At 35.2% G+C, this 8,540-nt stretch overlaps 1 pseudogene; it reads left to right on the top strand.

Moving 5' to 3' along the window:
- Positions 1–1,844: 1,844 nt before the first annotated feature.
- LOC110701927 lies at positions 1,845–8,204 on the top strand (annotated as a pseudogene).
- The last annotated feature ends 336 nt before the right edge of the window (positions 8,205–8,540 follow it).

Genomic DNA, 8,540 nt, shown 5'->3' with positions numbered 1-8,540 from the left:
AAATTTTGAGTTGTTTTTTAGTTTTCAGTTTTTTGTAAAAAAAATCAAAAATAACAAGTAAGAAAAAGGTGTTTTTACTTTTCCATTATCGATTTTTATAGAATATTATTCATATGATTTTAAAAAACAAAATACCACAATAATGTGATGCCAAACAAAAAACTCAAATGCTTAACTCGTTTTTGGCCTCGAGGTTTTGGCACTTGCCCATTTTAGTATTTTACTGCGAGTATGGAATCAGATATATGAAATAGATTTGTGATTTAGAAAATTTTATTGATTGTGATTCAAGTGTAATTGCAATTCAAATTTTTTAATTTTTTTTTGAAAAATTAATCTATCTATATAAGTAAATTTGAAAACAAAGTTTTATTGAAACCAAAGTTTGTGAAAAAAATAAATAAACAAAATTATACAATACATCGTAATATACAATGTATTAATACCCTAGTACCCATAACGTACATGTACATGTCATGTGCTCGGTATGGATACTATTGTCCATTGAAATACTGGTTAAACTTGTTTTTGGACTATTGCTTCCATAGTTCCATGTTCTCCTAAAAAAAATGTTGTGTCTTTGTAATTCAAAATTTCAAAGTAAAAAACATTCAAGTTTTACATTCTACCCTCACTAAAATAAGTTTCGTCCTCAAAACTCAAAATCTAAAAAAATTTAGACCTAAATGGTCTGACTTACGATGGATTTTTCAAGCCTAACTTTTAGACCTATAGGAAAAATTAGCCTAAATATTCGAGATTCTTAGGCTAAATGGACCGATTTGGGATGTGGTTTTGAGTTAAACTTCGAGCGGGGCTCCAAAAAATGGTTTATTTATCACCTCTAATTTGACTTTGCAAAGTTAGATCGATTTGATATGTGAGAGGTTTCAATTTTATAAAGTGCTTCTTCTTACTAAAAGAAAAATAATAACAATAGATGTATTTGTGGTATTTTCTCTCATAAATAATGTGTGAATCCGAACGAATTTTGATACTAATATAAGTTAATGAACAGTTTATATAAATTATTGAACATATTTACTTTTAAAATTTAGATATAAGTTTTTTGACATTTCATATAAGTTTATGAAAATTCCATACAATTTATTAGCTATATCGGTTTTTGGGTGGGTGGATTCACAGTTGAAACAGACTCACCCAATACTTTATGTTTTCACTTTATGAATGAGAATCTCAAGGGGGGGATCAATGTGAAAAGGAAGGGAAATGAAATACATTAGAGAGAGAAAGCAAATGAACTATAAATTCCGATCCTTAAATGTGATGCTAGAAGTGTAATGGAAAAAAAGAGTTTTACAAAATCCAAGTTTCAATTTCCTTTAAAAAAAATAAAAATTTAAGACATTTGTATTTCCTCAAGATTTGAAATTCATTTCAATTTGAATTGATTAAATTTTAAACACTAATTTTGTTTTTATTTGACATTGTAGCATATGTATGTATAAGGAAAATTTTAGTAATTTTGAGATGATTGCATGTGTGGTCTTCCTAAGTTAAGCACCGTTCGAGTCTTATTGAAAATTATTTCACACAATTTTTGCCGATAAAACACTATGGCCATATATATGAGATATATATATGCACTAAGGGCCTATTCACATTTACTGAACTGAATTGAACTGATTAGAGCTGAACTAAACTGAATAGAGCTAAAATAAATATTTTATGAGAGAAGGAAATTAGGAGTTGAAGTAAACGTAACTTAACTGATAGGAGTTGAACTTAACTGAACTGAACTAATTGGAGTTGAACTGAAATTAAGCTGAAGTGAACAGGCCCTAAGACGGGGTTTCGCTAGCTGTCGCCGTTATTGATGGTGGTGGTTGATCAAATTGGTGGTGTTGGCTGACGGCAATGGTCGTGGTGGTGGTATAAGGCGTAGGGCGCGAGAAGAAATGGGAGAGAATATAGTCAGGGTGTAATGGTCCATTCACACCAAAATAACGACGAGTTTGATTAATTTTGTGGGTGACGTTTAGCGATTCACTTTTGTTATCAAAAATCACAAATTCACAACAAACTAGAATACTAAAATTCAATAAACCCCTGCATTTTGCCAGCTTCCTGCAACCATCATCCAAACCCAGAAAAACCCCACCATTTTCATCACTCTGCAAAATCCTCATCATCTTCTTCCCCTTAAACCCCTCAAAAACCCCACAATTTCATCTCTTACAAAACCCCATTTCAATCCAAAAACCCCATTTCAATGTCAAAACCAACCCCTCAAAGCAATGATCTCTCAAACATAGACCTAAGTCCAGAAGATTTCAATTCATCCCTCCCCATAAAGAAAGTCCCATATGGAGACGTATTCGAGGCGGCTCGAGCCGGAGACGTCGACCGCCTTCGATATCTCCTTGAATCTGGTGTTAATGTCAATGCCAGAGATCAGTGGGATTCAGTGGCACTTTACTATGCTTGTTTAGCTGGTCATCTTGAAGCTGCTCGTATGCTTCTTGAAAATGGCGCCATTTGTGATGAACATACTTTTGATGGTGATCGTTGTCATTATGCTGCCCTTAACATGAAGGTTAGGAAGCTTCTTAAGGCGTTCGAGGCTCGCCCGCCTCCCCTTGGACCGCTTCAGGCCGCTTTGAGGGAGACTTTTCTTGGGTGTACCGCAAACCGGGATAATTTGGAACTGTCTGATAGTCAGCTTCAGTTTTCTGGTCAGTTTTTGTTAATCTGCTTTTGAATTGTGATTTTTATGAGTTTTTTTGCTTGATGTTTTTAGATTTTTTTTGATAAATTTATCAATGTTTTGCCTTTTTTGAAAACTATAGGAGCACATGATTTGGATAAGATGTTATATGATAAAACATTAGTTGCTGGTTAGTTGAGGAAAAAGCATGGTATATTGGTATGTTATTGTGTCAAATGAAGGACATTTACTTTAATCGACCCAAAACGGATGGTTATGTGCTTACGTATACAATTGTAAATGATCGGGTGCTAAATTGTTGGAACTTTAGCAGTGGGAAGCTAGTTTCGTGGTATATGATTATCATATCCATTTGTTTTGCCCATCTGATCAATAATTGTAAGGGGAATGATACCTAGTTGAGGAGCCAAATAATTGGTTGGTTGTCTCACTAGTGCATACATATGAAGGTGTTGCCAATAAGTGAGAAAACTTTAGGAATGGATTTATTTGACTATGAACTATGAAAGCTTGGCATGAATAAAGTGGCAACTGAATTTAGAGTTTGATTGCAAACTTCAGTTCATGACATTCCATTCTTGGAGTTTTGCTGGAGATACTAGTTATAGCTTTTCTATTCGTAGTATTATAGAAGTGATACTTCCTCCGTTCTTTTTTAATTGCAATGGTGGAGTTTTACATTTGCCAATGCACATTTTCTGCCGTTACTAATTAAGTTAAAGTTATAAAAAGGCGATACTTGGAAAGTATATATCGAGAAAAATCAAACAAGTAAGGAATTTATGTGAATAGTGTAAATATCCAAGTTCCAATTTTGTGATTAAAAAGGAGGTAGTATTAGGTATTTTCTTGTGGTGCATCTATACGTGGAAATGGCTGACTTCCTATGAACAGAATTGACAAATATGTTGATGTATTTTATAAGCAAGTAATTACATGGTTTCATCATTCTGTTGGAGAGGTGAGCACAGGATGGGAAAGGTGATATTTGTGTAGTAATATGAGTAATTAAGGCCAGGAATTGCTCTGTTTGCATACATTTTTCTGTGGATAACCAGACCTTGGGGAGTCAAACCTGTTTCCTAATTTAATTATAGTACTTCGCATTTCTAATTCCATCGGGACAATAAAGTTATTACAGTTCAGGAGAATCAGGATTGGACGTACAGGGTGTGGTAAGGTTGTGGAGGGATTAAGGGAGGGTGGAATGATGTTAATTTTTTTCTTTCAAATTATAGTATTGATGAAGGTAATAGCCTGTGGAAGTCACTGTCCTTAACGCCTGAGCATCAGAACCTATACTTGTAGAGATAAAATCAAAATTCTCATATTAAAAAAAATTATAGCTTAATATGACTAAGAGAGAGAATATTTTGAAATTTTGCACCTAAGATTCTTTTGCTCAGTTTGTGGATATTTTAAGGGTTTTTCTGAGGTCCTTGGTTCGACTATATGACTTATGGACTTGTCATAGATGTTTCCTGTAAAAACTATAAGTTATATTTTCGAAGAGATCTATGCTCATTAGTTTTTGGTAATACACCTGGTTCCAGCCACCATCCTCTCCCAGAGCTCTCAGAGATAAAGAATGAGTACACCCTCTGTTTTGTATTGATCGCAAATAATAGGGTGCTCACAAAGTTTAAGAAAATAGGGTGGGAGCCCAAAATAGGATTTTTTTATAAATAAAGTATTGTTATTAGGAGAGAGAAATAAAAATAAAAAGTAGTGTAAGTGGGGTTGGTAGGAAAGAGAAATAGTAAATATTTGTGAAAGTGGGTTTAGTGGGAGAGAGAAATTATAAAATAATAGTGGGTCATTTCCAAATATAGAATTGTTGCAATTAATATGAAACGGATGTAAAAGGAAAGTGTTACGATTAATACGAAACGGAGAGAGTAATATTCAAATTAAATTTCTCCTTGATGGTCATGAATTGAAATACCATTTTCTCCCCAATACTCATTGCATCCTTGCTATTTGAACGCTTCTGGATGTTTTTGGTCATAAATTCTTCATGAAGTTGTATGCCATCTAACTTTTAGAATTAGGGTATTTGACATTCTGTTTATCTTTTGCTCTGCAGGCTCTTCGATGCTAGATGGACTCAATTACAATCACTTTCCTCCAGATATTGTATTTTATGTGCATGGTAGGCCCATAGAAGCTCATAGAGTAATTTTAAGTGCCCGGTCACCATACTTTAAAAAAAAATTTGAGACTGTTTGGAAGGATCGAAGAGAAGTACGATTCTCAAAGGAAAAACTATCTCACCCTGCTCTCTACAGCCTTCTCCACTTCTTTTATTCTGACCGGCTAGAGGTTGCAGTAGATGACATGGAAGACTTAGTCAGAATTTGCAGTGTGTGTCATTGTGAAGCATTACGGAGAGTAATTGAGAAAGAACTAAATCACCAAAGATTCACAGACTTCAAGGCTTTGCGAGAAGTAGACAGTTCTCAGAGACGTTTTATATTGCAGGGTTTGTCCCTTCCCGAGGAAGACCGTCTTCCTGCTGCTTTACATCATATTCTTCTACTCTCCTTGACCAATTCCTCTATGGAACAGGATTTTGATAATGTTGCTGATAGCTTAGTAACTTCTGTTGGTAGATTACAAATCCATGAGCATGAAGATGATCTTGCTGATATAACCGTTCGAGTTGATGGACGGGTTTTCCGTTGTCATCAAGTCATCCTGGCTTCCAGATCAGAGTATTTCAAAACAAGAATATCCAGGATGGATGATTTCCTGGAGGTCAATGATGACTTGCTTAGTCATGCCCTTCCCTGTCTTGAAGAGCATGATCTAAGCCATGAGGCATTTGAGAAAATGATAGAATATATGTATGTGCTTTTTCTCCCATTTCTGCATTTTGCTGCACGTATACTTTGTTTAGTACTAATTGTGGTGAATAGCTTATTAGCTATCTAACTTATTGCAGGTTCTTGAAGACTGTTACTAATTTCTTAGTACATACTACATATCACATGGTTGATTATGGTTATATGGTATACTATTTATGTACTGGTAGTCGTTATTTTAGGGTGGGATTCGTATGCTGCTACATTAGACTTCCTGGATCCTTCTCTAATTTTAGTATGGTTGCATTTGGCGTTAGTCTACGCAAGCATGGTCTGATTTGGCGAGTCCTGTTACGCACATTTCTTATCCTCTTTGGCATTTGCTAACTTTGTACTCATCTCCTTGGTTCAAGGTACACTGATGGTTTAAAAAAATGTGGAACCTCGACAGGTAAGACCGTAAGATGCTTAAATTTTGAAACTTGTGTGTAGATTTTTTCCCTTTTCTGTAATTCTTGACATTTCATCTTATCAGGCTGAGGAGTTATTTGATGCTGCTTCAAGATATCTGTTATTTCCCCTAAAGCGTGCTGTAGCTGATGCACTACTCCCACACCTAGAAATGGCCTCACCTTCAGAACTATGCCATTGGCTGCTATTAGCAGATATGTAAGTACTTCATTGTTAAAGTATCACATATTCTTATCTTCACTAAGTACACCAGATGCATCAGATCAAGTTTCATGCCTTGTTCCTTTGTCTGCCTGCATGTTTTATTTATTTATTAGAATAAAGTATCGCAAAATGTATTATTAATGTGATTTGCATAGGGGATACTCATGGTTTACTAGAGATATAGTTATGACATCCTGTTCAGATTCTAGGTTGAACATTCACACTAGACAGTTGATGTCATGTGTGCCTACCTCCTACATTGATACACTAAGCACACATAAGTATGTATTTGATATGTTGATAAATAAAAATATGATTTTTTTTACAGGCTTGAAGGCGTGTCAATTATTCTTATGTTTATTCCCCATAATAACACGTGGACAATTCAAAGAAAAAACCTATGGATTATGCTTTTATCACATGGCCAAGGCTGCCGCCTATCATAGTGTCTTGTTATTCTGATTTTGCAGATATTAAAAAAACACATATAATACTATAGACTACTTTTGGTACTTGATAGTAAGGTCATTTTGGGTTAATTAGGCTCTATTCTAATCGACTTATTATGTCTGAATTATTTTACTTGTAGTTAGCTTATTTGAACTTATCTTGTCTAGTTGTCTGAAATAATTCAAAAGAATTCGAACAGATTAGGGCCTTAGGCTCATCTCAGGCAGTTCCAAATTTATTACTTTTGGTTAAAATATCTTCATTTTGACCGTGCCAGGAAAAAAGGATGTCTTTACTGTATTAATATAATCTTATCATCATTATTTATTGGATCTGATCTCAGGCCCCCTCCAACAAAACTTACTATTTCTTACTCGAAAGTACACTATTTGATTTGAGTTCGAATTATATTGAATTGGTATATTATCTTTTCTTGTCATACAGACATCAGTATGCATTATGTATCCATGTTATTTATTTGAAATGTCTTGGTGGGTACTCCTACAAAAACTGAATTGAAAATTTCTAAATAAAGAGAAATTCTCATAATTGGCTGTGGACATTGTATGAAAATTCAGTTATTCCTTGTAACATCCTTTCATGAACTTGAATCTCCATGTTCCTTTCTGTAACAAATCACAGCTAGGATGTCCTTGCGTCATATAACTTTTGGTCACTGCAATGTCTTCTCATCTTCCCTTTATTTGGGAAGGACATGCCTAGGCCTGGATCTGGGTTTGGGTTTTACCTTTGTCTGAGTTTGGTGGGTTTTAGAGCTAAGATTTCACTTTTCACTTTGTATTACTCTTTTTTCTGGTTTCTGTTGCAATTTTAAGGGTGATTAGTCTGTAGCTTCTTCACTGAGCTCTGCCTAATAAAAAGGAACCAAGAAAAGAAATTCTGGACAAATCTTTTTCACGTAGTATTAAACTAGCAGCTCAGTATCTATCTTGCTAACTTGGCTGGCTGCCTGCCTATACAGGTATGGTGTCCTGAAGATTAGGGAATACTGTCTGGATGCAATGGCATGTAACTTTGAGACATTTGCTGATACACGAGAATTCCGAGCCATGCTTTTGACTCTTCCTCCACCATCAGGAGACTCCTCCCTCCGAACCACTGCTCCTAGTGCCCCAGGAGCAGGAGGACACAGTGACCAGGGTAATATTCTTGATGATTTGCGAGAGAAGTGGCTTGAGATTGAAGCTGCCGAGCTGGATGAAAGAGATGAGAGTGCCTTGCTTTTTGACAAGCGACTTGAGATGCTGATGCAAACTGTGGAACAAGAACAAGAGATGTCTGATTCCATCGACTAGACAATAGATTGCTCAATGATGCTGGTGTAATAGAGAAGTTTGTTATAATATTTCTTAACAAGCAATTGGCCAATTGTGAATACATAAATCGTTATCATAGTAAGAGAAATCCCATCTGAGTGATGTTCAGGTGCACTCATAAGGCCGAAAGCTGCAGTGTCAGTAAGTAGTTATACTATGGCCAAAGTTAGGTTTAGTGACTTGTGCTTGTATACTCTCATCATTCTTTTTACCACGATACATGAAATGGAATATCTTAAGTTTGTGCCATTGCTTTTGATGAACAGAACCTGTATACACTCATGTCATCTCCCTCATTCTTCCATCCTCATAAGGGAACTCCACTTTGTTCTAAAAATCTGTTTTTTTGAACATACAGAATATGGATGACAAAGTTTGTTGTTTTCATAGCTGTGTATTAATTATTACCTCGATTCCTTTTTGTTTGTACTAGAAGAATTTTTACCTTGAGAATTCATGATACATTATCAGAAATAACGTACGGAGTATTTGTTTGGTTTTGTCAACTTTTGTAGTATGAATTACCTTGTTGAAGATAATGAAACCCAAGTATGTGCATCAAAAAGTGTGCAAAAGTCAAATGGG

Source organism: Chenopodium quinoa, unplaced genomic scaffold, assembly GCF_001683475.1.
Source record: "Chenopodium quinoa cultivar QQ74 unplaced genomic scaffold, ASM168347v1, whole genome shotgun sequence".
Taxonomy (NCBI): domain Eukaryota; kingdom Viridiplantae; phylum Streptophyta; class Magnoliopsida; order Caryophyllales; family Amaranthaceae; genus Chenopodium; species Chenopodium quinoa.
Note: the sequence above shows the minus strand (reverse complement) of the source record. Positions and strands in the feature narration are given on the sequence as shown.